Source organism: Saccopteryx leptura, chromosome 1 (assembly GCF_036850995.1).
Source record: "Saccopteryx leptura isolate mSacLep1 chromosome 1, mSacLep1_pri_phased_curated, whole genome shotgun sequence".
Lineage (NCBI taxonomy): Eukaryota > Metazoa > Chordata > Mammalia > Chiroptera > Emballonuridae > Saccopteryx > Saccopteryx leptura.
In genome coordinates this window covers 5,506,855-5,518,887 of record NC_089503.1, presented here as the reverse complement: position 1 = coordinate 5,518,887, position 12,033 = coordinate 5,506,855, and the positions used below count along the sequence as shown (strand labels likewise).

The 12,033-nt window shown below is 42.6% G+C and overlaps 1 protein-coding gene across 23 annotated transcripts in view; it reads left to right on the top strand.

Annotated features, from left to right (window-relative positions):
• PPP6R3 (protein phosphatase 6 regulatory subunit 3) overlaps positions 1-12,033 on the top strand; it is a 144,521-nt gene that overhangs the window by 38,698 nt on the left and 93,790 nt on the right. For all 23 annotated transcript variants that reach the window (XM_066385313.1, XM_066385167.1, XM_066385082.1 and 20 more), the window contains one exon: positions 7,916-8,067. The gene's annotated coding sequence lies outside the window, so the exon portion shown is untranslated. The remainder of the gene's footprint in view (positions 1-7,915; positions 8,068-12,033) is intronic.

Below are 12,033 nucleotides of genomic sequence, written 5' to 3'. Positions count from 1 at the left end.
TTGCTTCTAACCAGCCCTTAACTGTTATGATTATTATATTTTGCCCACAGTGAAGTATAAATGAAAGTAATGGGCTAGTCACTGAGGATAAAGGGTGAACAAGATTTCCTAGAGGTGGCTGTCTTCCTATCTCATTATTTCTCAGCTCTTCAGACTTGGTTGTTTTGGAGATCATAAATGAGGGTGCTTGCAGAAATGGGGTCAGGACCCACATTAAATGATACTCTGCTTGAGTTGGCTACCTTAGGACTTCCCGATAATAGTGAGAAGTAGTTACTTGCTTTTGGAAAAGTACTGTAGTTACGTGCTTTTGTGTGTCCATGCTTTGGGCTGTATCACCTGTTTGTGATTGAGAGGGCGTTTTTAGTTGTGTGTGATATGTGATTTAACAAGAAAATGCTTTCCTGAGTATTTTTTTTTTTTTTTGTATTTCTCTGAAGCTAGAAACGGGGAGAGACAGTCAGACAGACTCCCGCATGCACCCAACTGGGATCCACCGGGCACACCCACCAGGGGGCTACACTCTGCCCACCAGGGGGCGACGCTCTGCCCCTCCGGGGCGTCGCTCTGCGGAGACCAGAGCCACTCTAGCGCCTGGGGCCGATGCCAAGGAGCCATCCCCAGCGCCCGGGCCATCCCTGCTCCAATGGAGACTCGGCTGCGGGAGGGGAAGAGAGAGACAGAGAGGAAGGAGAGGGGGAGGGGTGGAGAAGCAGATGGGCACCTCTCCTGTGTGCCCTGGCCTGGAATCGAACCCGGGACTTCTGCACGCCAGGCCGACCCTCCACCACTGAGCCAACAGGCCAGGGCTTTCCTGAGTATTATATGATAGATGCAGCTTCATCTTGTGAATTTACATTAATGAGGAATATTGTGGACTGTATAGTAATTCATATGACAGCATAAAGAACAGATTATTACTGCTTTCTTTCTTAAGGTGAGTTTAAAAAAATAAACTCAGTGTTCATATAAGTGTTATTTTGAGTAAATCCTTATTATCCTCAACTATAAAATAGGAATAATACCTAAGAAGATCAAGAAGCACTTGTACAATGCTACCACAAAGGGTTGTGCCTGACCTGTGGTGGTGCAGTGGATAGAGCGTCCACCTGGAACACTGAGGTTGCTGGTTTGAAACCCTGAGCTTGCCTGGTCAGGGCACATAAGAGACCCTCCCCCCCTTTCCTCTGCTTTTCTCTCGCTCTCTCTCCAAGTCAATGAATAAAATATTTTTTTATTAAGTGTTTATTTTATTGACTTGAGAGAGACAGAGAAAGGGAGAGAGAGACAGAAAGGAACATCGAGCTGCTTCTGTATGTGCCCCGACGGGGCATCGAAGCAGCAACCTCTGTACTTTGGAATGATGCTCTTACCAACAGTGATCCGGCCAGGGCAATAAATAAAATCTTTAGTATATGTGCTGCTGAAGTGAGCACAATAAATAAAATCTTTAAAAAAAAAAAATCTTGATTTCCTTTGTTGTGGGAACCCTTCTGGATCCATTTACTACCAACTGCCATAGACTGCACGTTTGTGTCCCCCAAAGTGTGATGGCTCATGAGAGTAGAGCCCCATGAGTGGGATTTGTGCCCTTATGAAGGAGACTCCAGAGAGTCCACTTCCCCCTTCCCACAGTGTAAGGACACGGTGAGAAGGCGGTCATCTGAACCAGGTAGTGGTCCTTACCACACCAATCTGCAGACGCTGTGGTCCTGGACTTCCCAGTCTCTGGAACTGTGAGAAGTTAATTCCTGTTGTTTCCAAGTTGCTGGGGCTGTGGTATTGTTACAGCAGCTGGAACAGACTGAGACTATTAAATGACATTGTTTATTAGCAAATCTATGTTTTTTCTCCTTCACCTTCCGTGACGTTGTGCTATTGCTCCCACTGTTTCTCAACAGTCTGCTCTGTAGCCATGCCCCTTGCTTATTTTTACCCTTTAGTTATAAGACTTACGGTTTCCTAGAAATTAAATTCTTGGGGAGACTTTCTCCTTTTTGAGCTGTATTCTTTGGGAAGAACCTTTCATCATCCTCATGGAGTCTGCCATCATCTGTATATTTTAACTTCCTTTTTTTTTTTTTTTTTTTTTTTTTTTTTGAGAGAGAGAGGCAGGGAGAGAGGCAGGGAGAGAGAGATAGGAACATTGAGATGCTCTTGTGTGCCCTGACCAGGGAATCGAACTAGCAACCTTTGTGCTCTGGGACAGCACTCCAACCAACCCAGCTTATTCAGCCAGGGCTTAATTTTTCTTGATTTTTAGAACGAGAGGAAAGGAGGCGGAAGGGAAGCATTTGTTGTTCCACTCAGTCATGCATATTTTGGTGGTTTCCTGTGTGTGCCCTGACCGGGGGTTGAACCCACAACCTTGTTGTTTCCAGACAACGCTTTTAACCGACTGAGCTAACCGGCCAGGGTCCTATTTTCACTTTTAAAACAAATGTCTTTCTTTGGCCTAGTTAGCTTTTCCCAGTGGTCTCTGTCACAGTTTGTCTGGGTGGTGTTCAGTTCTTTCCAGACCGGGGTCAGGAGCTTTGTCCTCACTTCCCGAACAGTGCTTTTCTGACCTCCACGCTGCCGAGACCCTCTCCGTACCACAGGCTTAGAGCAGCGTTAACCTGCTTCACTTCTCTCTCCATTTGTTCTTTCAGTAGGTCCTGCTTCATTCTTTCTGTAATTCAGTTTGCTGGTGTCAGTAGTGACTGCAAATCAAGATTTTAAAAATACAACAATATACTTTTATATTTATTTCTGCCATATTTAAAGCTTTGATTATTTATACTAGATTCATAAATTATTGAAGCAGAAAATAAGTTTAGAGTTGATTTGGTCTAATTCCTTTACTGTAGAGACGAAAAAATGGATTCTTAGGTTAAACGGCTGTCTAGGTCACACAGCTAGTGAGTAAGCTGGTGCTATAGATCTCTGGTTTCAGCATTGACTACCTCTTCCTGGTCTAGCATTCTCTTTCAAAATTTATTTAAAAAAAAAATTTTTTTTTTTTGGTCAAAGCTTTATCCACAATTAAGAGTGAGCGAGGCCTAGGAGGTTGGGTTAGATAAATAGCAATTCTTAGCCACCCAACCCTCATTTTTCCCTTTCCTGATGGCAAGTATAATACTTTGAACTCTTTTAGCCAATTTAAAAACTACATACATTGCTTACAAAAATTAGAGGCTCTTTTATTGCTTCATATTTATTTTGAATTATCCTCTAATTTTTGTGAGCAGTCGATTTACCTCAGCATGTCTGAAGAACATCATGTATGCTTGCTGTGCTGTTTGTTTTTTTTTTTAGTTTTAAGGAGATCGATTTCTTACTATGAAAAAGTATGGAAGATAAGGCCTAGCTTTCTCTTCTCCCCTTACTGTACCTCCGTCCATATTTTGTCTTCCCCATCCTTCCAGATAGTTTTATTGCAGTTTTGGTTAAATCAGTATTTAGCTTTGTCATTATGATCCTGTGTGCTATTTATAATGTTTAGTGGTTAAGTTACAAATACTTTCCCTTTCATAAACAACTTTTGGGTTTCCTTGGAAATGTTAGATCATTAAAATAAAAAAAATATTGCCCTGGCCATGGCCAGTTGGCTCAACAGTAGAACTTCGGCCCAGAGCGTGGATGTCCTAGGTTTGATTCCCCGTCAGGGCTCACAGAGGAGAAGTGCCCATCTGCTTCTCCACCCCCACCGCCCCACCCCGCTTCTCCTCTCCCCTCCCCTCCCCTCCCCTCCTGCAGCCAAGGCTCAATTAGAGGATTAGAGTAAGTCGGCCCTGGGTGCTGAGGATGGCTCCATGGCCTCCGCCTCAGGTGCTAAAATATGGCTCCAGTTATAACGGAGCAAGGGCCCCAAATGGGCTGAGCATCGCCCCTAGTGGGCTTGTCGGATGGATCCTGGTCAGGCACATGTGGGAATCTCTCTCTGCCTACCTTCCTCTCACTTAAAGGAAAAGAAAAAGAATCACTCATTTAGTCTCAAATTTTTAGCCGATTCAGTTTTATCTTTTTGAAGAAATCTTTTTCTGCTCCAGTGTGGACTGCTTGCCCTCCCTGCTGGGAACGCAGTGGTCTTTTGTGATCCAGAGGGTGGGGTGAGGGGGACTTGTTGCCTCTCTCCTGCACTGACTCTCCTGTTCCTGTATTCTCTGCTCTGTCTCTCTTGTTGCTCTCCCTCTTGTTTAGGGGAAATGCAGTGTCCAGCAGTTGGCTATGAGAAAGTGTGTGGGAGGCAATTGTTTGAGTTCTGTGTTTCTGCATACTCTTGATTCATAGTTTGGCTGGGTACAGCTTTCTGGATTGGAAATTATTTTTCTTCTATTAGTCTATGCCCTTTTAAATAGTACCTGTTTTTGTGTTTTGTTTTTTTTAAAAAACCCATTTATTTCTCTCTCTCTCTCTTTTTTTTTAACAGAGAGAGAGTCAGACAGGGACAGACAGACAGGAACGGAAAGAGATGAGAAGCATCAATCATCAGTTTTTCGTTGCGACACCTTAGTTGTTCATTGATTGCTTTCTCATATGTGCCTGACCGTGGGCCTTCAGCAGACTGAGTAACCCCTTGCTCAAGCCAGCAACCTTGGGTCCAAGCTGGTGAGCTTTGCTCAAACCAGATGAGCTGCTCGTGTTCAAGCTGGCAACCTTGGGGTCTCGAACCTGGGTCCTCCGCATCCCAGTCCGACGCTCTATCCACTGCGCCACCGTCAGGTCAAGCAGTACCTGTTTTTATTTAATGGATGCATTATCTTCTCTTTCTGAGAATAACAACTATTTTTATGTTATCTTTTTCTTGTATAGTCTTTCCCTCAACTAGCATTTTGTTTGTTTTGCTCTCTACCTTTTATGATAGAGGCTTTCCTGAGATGTTTGGTAACTCTTTTGTTTTCATTCATATTTAAAAGTTGGGGATGCACACAGACAACACATTCATATGAAATTGCCATCTTTCCTAGCTTTGTCTACTCTGAACATACTTAACTCTCAGGAATCTTCAGTTTTAATTAACACCCTCCAAAAAGGAGCCAGGGCTCTTTGGGAAAATGGTGATTTCAGAGCTGAGGCAGAGAACATAGGAGATGAACCTGGAACACGTTGTTATGCTGGGAAGTAAGGACAATGAAAAGCGCACAGTAGTCGGGACAGTGCTGCCACTGGCTAACCTGGGACAGCCTGAGCATCAGAATGAATAATGAATAATGCCGGGGACCTCAGCATCCCAGGTCGACACTTTATCCGCCATACCACCACAGGTCAAAGAGGGTGCATGTTTTAAGGACATAATCTCAAAATATCTTTCCATAGATTACTTACTAATGAATTAACTGAGGGGAAAATGGTTATTTTACAGTGGAGAAATACAGCAAATTCTAACCGAGTGATCAAAATTATCACCAGTAATGCAACAAATTGACATCATCTTGTCTCTCTCTTTTTTAAGACTTTTACTTGTTGATTTTATAGAGAGAGGAGTGTAGGGTGGAGGGAGAAGGATCAACTCATAGAAGCTTTACTTGTTCATTGATTGCTTTGTCATAATGTGCCTTGACTGGGGGGGGGGGGTTCTCCAGCTGAGCCAGTGGCCCCTTGCTCAAGCCAGCAACCATGGGGTCATGCCTATGATCTCCTGCTCAAGTCAGCGACCCTGAGCTCAAGCTGGTGAGCCCAAAAGGTTTTCTTTTCAAAGAAAGATTGGAGCCTGGCCTGTGGTGGCGCCGGGGATAGAGCACCAACCTAGAACAGAGGTCACCAGTTCGAAACCCTGGGCTCGAAAGGTAAAGGCACATATGAGAAGCAACTACCATGAATTGATGCTTCCTGTTCCTAACCCCCTTTTCTCTCTGTAAAAAAATAAAAATAAAAAAATCAGTAAATCTAAAAAGAAAGATTGGATGAGAGTGGTTTGTTGGAGACTGATCATGGGTGGGCTCATTGCCTGTGAAGCTTCCCAGCAGTGATTAGTTGAGCTCCTTTGGTTGGGAAGGCCCCCAGTGTTAGTATTTTCAGGCCTATTTTCATGGAGATCACATCGTTCAGAAGACACTTGGTCAGTCTTCAGCCTGGTGGGAATTATTAGAGCTCAGTGGGAGGATCTGGCTTGCAGGAACGCTGGAGGCGGGGGCTGCCTCTTTCTTAGCTTTCATTCTACACTGTCCCTGTGTTCTCAGTGCGCCAGGCTCATCTCCAGCTGTGCTGGGACCTCCCAGTCCAGAGCCTTTCCTTTTTGGCTTCCTCCTGTCATTTTCTACAGTGGGCAAGGAAATTTTAAGATCTACCGTTCACTAAATAACTTTCAACCAATATGCCTTTGCTTCCTTCCAGCCACTCTGTCTGCAGTCCTGTTTTGTTCTGGTCCTTGTGGATTGAGCCTTTAAAAAAACCAAGACAGAGCAGTTTTTACTGTAGTTCTAAGAGTCATTTCAGTTTTGTGTTCAGCACATACTCTCTACCCAGGAGTCTGAGTCCTGCACTTGTACACCGTTCCATTCTCTTTTCCATCTTTCCATCTGACTTCTCATATCTTCACACATTGGAACAACCAAATTTCTTCCTGTCAATGATGCAGACCCACCCTTTCCCTTCACTAATCTAAGTGACAAGACCGAGCAGTTAAAGACTTTTCCAGAAAAGTGGATTGTGTCTCAGCCCACTTGTTAAAATGTAATCAGCACCTGTATTCATAGCACTGTCTTTTTCTCCTGGCTTCCTGGGTGGGAGTGTGCCACACAGTAGGCAGGCAGGTTGGTCCAGCTCTGCTGGGGGCCTGGGTTTGACTGGCCTGCCCATGGCTAGAGTGGCTGCTCTCGGCTGGTGGGAGAAATGATCGCAGACCAGCTAGCTCTGAGGGCCCCGCAGTCACTCAGATTTAAATGTCAGATTGTGTGTGTGTGTACATTTTGTGGAACATATAGCTTCATTAGAATTGAAAGGAATCTGAGACCCCTAACAAGAGTGGTGGTGATGGGACTAGAATGATCTCTGATGTTCAGTAGTGTGCTTTGTACACTATCATGGTAGGCTTGTCATATCTGAGGACTGTCATGGCACATGGCGATATATGAGCTTTTATGATTTAAAGCAAAAATTTAGATGATCAGTTATACTTTTTCAAGTGTATTTTCAAAATGCATTTAACAGAATTAAATATTCTTTCATTTAAACCTAGGTTTGTTACAGTTTCTCTTGGTTCATTGTGTTTGTTTTAAGAAGTCAGCATTGTTTCTATTTATTATCTCATTTGAAGGAAATATTAAAATCACAATGTCCTGTGCATTTTATGGAAGAAAGGTGTTAAGCCAACAACATTTTTTGAGCTGCCTTTGCATTCTTACAGGATTTCTAATTAGTATGTTGTCCAGAGTTTGAGTCTTTTTCTGCAGTATTAAGTTAAATGAAGTATCTTGGGGAACAATTTATAGTTCTTTAATGTGTAGCATTTGGTTAATTGACATCAAAGACAGCTAGTACTTCAGTGACTTGAATGTTCTGCTCACAGTTCCTAGTAAAAGCCATGATTGCCTAACAATATTACATGGGGCTACTTGTGGGAACTTAGAGAGGATACTTAAAATTTGTTTTATTATTTTAAAGTATGATGCTTTGCAGTCCACCTTATGTTGGATAAGAATATCATTGATACTTTCATTTATAAGGATGATAAGCATTTTTTCTTATTTGCTCACTGATAGTGCAATTACAGTGTTTCTATTTCTAGGTTATTGTTAGTATGGGATAAAGCTGAGATACAGGGATAACCATGCCATTTTTCCTGTTCTCACATAGAAAAAAGATCAGGTAACTACAGCTTTTCAGTCCTCTGAGGTGTAGTTCTGTGTGAGTCAAACCCTGAACCAGTATCTTGAATCAGCAGTCACAGATTGAAAGAGAATGTGTTGTGATCCTGTACTCTTTTTCTTTATAGGAGAGCTTCTGTTTTGTGTCTACTTCTCACTTCATTCCTGCTAATCCGTTGATGCAGTAAATTGGACGACGACTGTTGCCAGGATAACCTGTAATGGGCAAGGAGCCACGGGAAGAAAACATTTGTTTTAATTTTTAAACTTGGTTTGAAAGGTAAGGCCATTAAAAGTATCAGGAGCTTTCTCCCCTAAGCTACATCAAGGAAAGTGCAGTAATGTACTGCCCTGAGACCCTGGAGTTAGGTGGACCGGGGCTGGGCTGTCTCTTTGAGACAGGTCAAGTATGGTTGTCCGGCACTGCTGTGTTTCTAGGGAGTTAAACAGCAGCCTCTGTAGTGTGCTCTGGGACATCTTGCCCTCTCCACGGCCATGAGGCTGCCTGTGTCCTGGAACAGTTGAGTTGGGCTCCAGGGCCAGCCCGGCCTAGCAAGCTGAAGTAGCACACAGGCAGACCGCCAGTAGACCAGCTGCTGCCTCTGGGTCGCATGGGGGTGTGGCGTGTGTGTGAGGGAGAGAGATTGTTTTGTGTCACACCAACCAGTCTGGCGGCCGGCCAAACACCTGATTCCTTGTCAGTCCTAATTACAGTCACTTTGGAACTCTTTACTGAAACTTCATTAAAGACCAGGGGTTGACTTTGCATTTTTTACTTTTGCCTCACTGGTCACTCCTTTGTGAACTCTCAGACTATCTCATGAAATTATTTTAGCATCACTTCTCTGTACGTAGATTTAAAGCATTTAGCAAGGCGTTTTGATTCTACTTTATGTCCTCAGAACTTACTATTTTTTCTTCTAAAATTTTTTTATTTATATATTTTTATTGGCTTAAGAGAGAAAGAATGAGAGAGAAACATCAATTTGTTGTTTTACTTATTTATGCTTTCATTGGTTGATTCTTGTCTGTGCCCTGATGGGATTAAACCTGCAACCTTGGCGTAGTGTGATGACGTTCTGACTAGCTGAGTTCCTTGGCCAGGTATCTTTAGTAATTTTTAAATAATAGGTAGGAGCTAAAACTTTACAGATATTTCTTAGGATGACTTTTTTTTTTTAAAGGCTTAGTCTTTTTTAATTTTATTTATTCATTTGAGAGAGAGAGAGAGAGAAGTGAAACACAAGGGGGGAGGAGCAGGAAGCATCAACTCCCACATGTTCCTTGACCAGGTAAGCCCAGGGTTTTGATCCAGCAACCTAAGCATTCAAAGTCAACGCTTTATCCACTGCGCCACCGCAGGTCAGGCTTAGGATGGCATTTTTAAGACTTTGTTTTCCCCTTTTTCTCTTTTCCTGTTTTTTGTTTGTTTTTTGTTTTTTTGTCTTTACTGACAAGAGACTCTGAGCTTTGGTAGATTATAGAATAATTTCTTACATTTAGCTTTATTTCTCTCTTTCCCTTTTTTACTCCCCTCTGTTCATCAGCAAGCTGTCCCACACTAGAATGGATGAGCTCTTCTCTTAGTTACCCAGAAGTCTGCACAAGTCCTAGAATCAGTGCCAGGTGGTTGAGAAGGGTTCCCACAGAGCCAGAGGTTGTCAGACTAAACCTTTGTTGCAAAGGCTCAGAGGGTAGATATTTTAGGTTTTTATGGATGAGATAAAAAAGGATATTGTGTATTTCTGTACCGAGAGAGACAAGAAAGGAATTTTTTCTTGGGAGGGAAACATTTTACTGAAATGATGTTCAGAGTTACATGTCCCCTCTCAATCTATTGCAAATGGTCACCTAATCAATTAACACTAATCTGTAATGAGATTTTACATATTTCATGGTTGAAATGCCTTTAGCCTGACCAGCGGTGGGGCAGCAGATGGAGCGTCAACATGGAATGCTGAGTGAGGTCCCCAAGTTTGAAACCCCAGAGTTGCTGGCTTGAGCAAGGGGTCACTTCTTTTATGTGCTGGTCAGGGCACGTACGAGAAGCAATCAGTAAACAACTGAAGTGAAGGAACTGCAAGTTGCTGCTTCTCCTCTCTTTCTCCTCCCTCTCTCCCTTCCTGTCTCTCCCTCCCCCTTTTCTCTCTCCCTTCCTGTCTCTTTGTATGTTTCTGAAATAAATTTAAAAGGAAAAAAAGTCTTTCCATAGGTAGCACTGCCGCATTTTAATGTTCGTCCACGGCATACGGTTTTAGTTGAGTGTATGCATCACTTGGAAGGCATTTATAGAATTGTTAGATTTTTCTCTTGATCATTGCCTTTTAGCATGTAGATTAATTTCCAGTTGAAGGTTAGGTTAAAAGCTCCTGAATCGCATAACTAAATAGATTCTGAAATAGAGAAATTGTCTTCACACATGCATTAAGGTCTGAAAAACACTTTAACTGTAGGTTGAGTTCAGAAAATACATCTACTGGAAATTTGTATGGGAACGAGGGTCTTCATATTTTCATTTCTGACAGCATGGGAAATATATGAGGCAGCCTGAATTTATGATTCAAACAAAGTTAGTGTTGAAATGAATTTATGATAGTACAAGTTTGCTGAGTAGTGCAGTTTTGCCTTGTCATTTTAGGTTGAATTCGTTAAGAAATATCAGGACTTCAGCAAAGACAAATATGCAGATTCATTTGTTGTTCAGTAGTGGTAGCTGAAGGCTTTCTCATTCAGGATAATTTCAGTCTTGGTCCTTCGCCCAAAAAGTTGCATACTAATTTAACCCTTGATTAGTCTTAAAACTGCTGTGGGATAGGACAAGTCAGGAACTCATGATGGTTAAGTCCACAAGGGTAAATTAAGTTTATTAACGTCAAATTAATGTTGACATTACTAGTTCAGTAACACATGAGGATTAAAAAATAAATATCCTGAAGTACCTGGTGATGAAAATAGGAAGATTAACCGTAAGCTTTAAATGCCACATTTTCACAGGTGTTTTATATTTGTCCAGTTAAGCCTTTGGCTCTACACATAATTTCCCCACCATTGTACACAGCAGATCCTACTGCACATTGCAGTGACTCCATCTTTTCTCAGCTTTGAAAACATTCTGCCGTAGTTGTTTCATGTGTACTCTTCTTAGAAGCTAATTCTTCATCACTTCAAACTCCTCAGATAAACGACAACTGAACTTTCACTCACACTGAACTCATCAGGGGTCAGAGAACCATCACTGGCGTCCTTGCCTGGCTAGCAAGCCAATGGAGACCAACTTTGCACCTTCATTTTCGTTTTCTATTTTTGTAAAGAACTTCTGTTCCATTTTACATTTTCTGAGTTTTCTATTGCTTCCCTGTGAGTGGGGAGTACTTGTGATGACTACTTAGTCTGGTCATGGTGACAGAGACTATTCTTGTAGCACAGGTGTTGTGTGATTGCATAATAAACAGTGCTTTGCCACCAAATTTCATAACAGAACTGTCCACATCCCACTGTCCCATAAAAGCACGTTTGAGTCCAGGTTTCCTTTTCTTGTTTTGACCTGTTGGGTGTGGAGGGTGATAATAAATCAAGTGTTGCAGTACAACACATGTCCCACAGAACAGTGCTTCGCTGTAATTATGTCATTGTTGATGGGTGAGTGCCTACTGATCTGCAGTGCACAGCGATGACAGCACCAAGTGTGGCTTCTGTCAGTTACCCGCTCTGCCCTTATGAGAGCAGCCAGAGACTGTCTGCCACTGGGAACGGTTAGGCCGTGTCCTAGCACGACCTACTGGGTGCTAACGGGAGCTTCATAGGATTTTCACAAGTCATGGAATGTCATTCTTCTGCTTTCTTTCCCCTCAAATAATTAAGAATGTGAAACCTTTTTTGCTCAGGGCTTGCATAAAAATATAGAGGTGGCAGGCCAGATTTGGCCATCTCAGCACTGTGTTCTCTCAGGTGTCCCAAGTCTGGAGTGGGTTTCCAGGCTAATGGCAGAAAGAATGGCCTGAAAAGGGACCTGAACACGAAAAGGCACCATTGTGGGTTGGGTTTGGTTGGGTTGATTGGATTTCTGTTTTTTTCTTTGCTTGTTTTGTACACAGGAATGAATCTTCAATGTGTGCAGTCACCTCAGTCTTATCTCTGTAGGATCTGGCAGGTCAGCCCCCCTCTCTCAGCCGGTTTCACACTAAACTTATGTTTTTAGAGCCTTCACCAAGTGCCAGGGATTGTACTGAGTGCTGTTATGATGTAT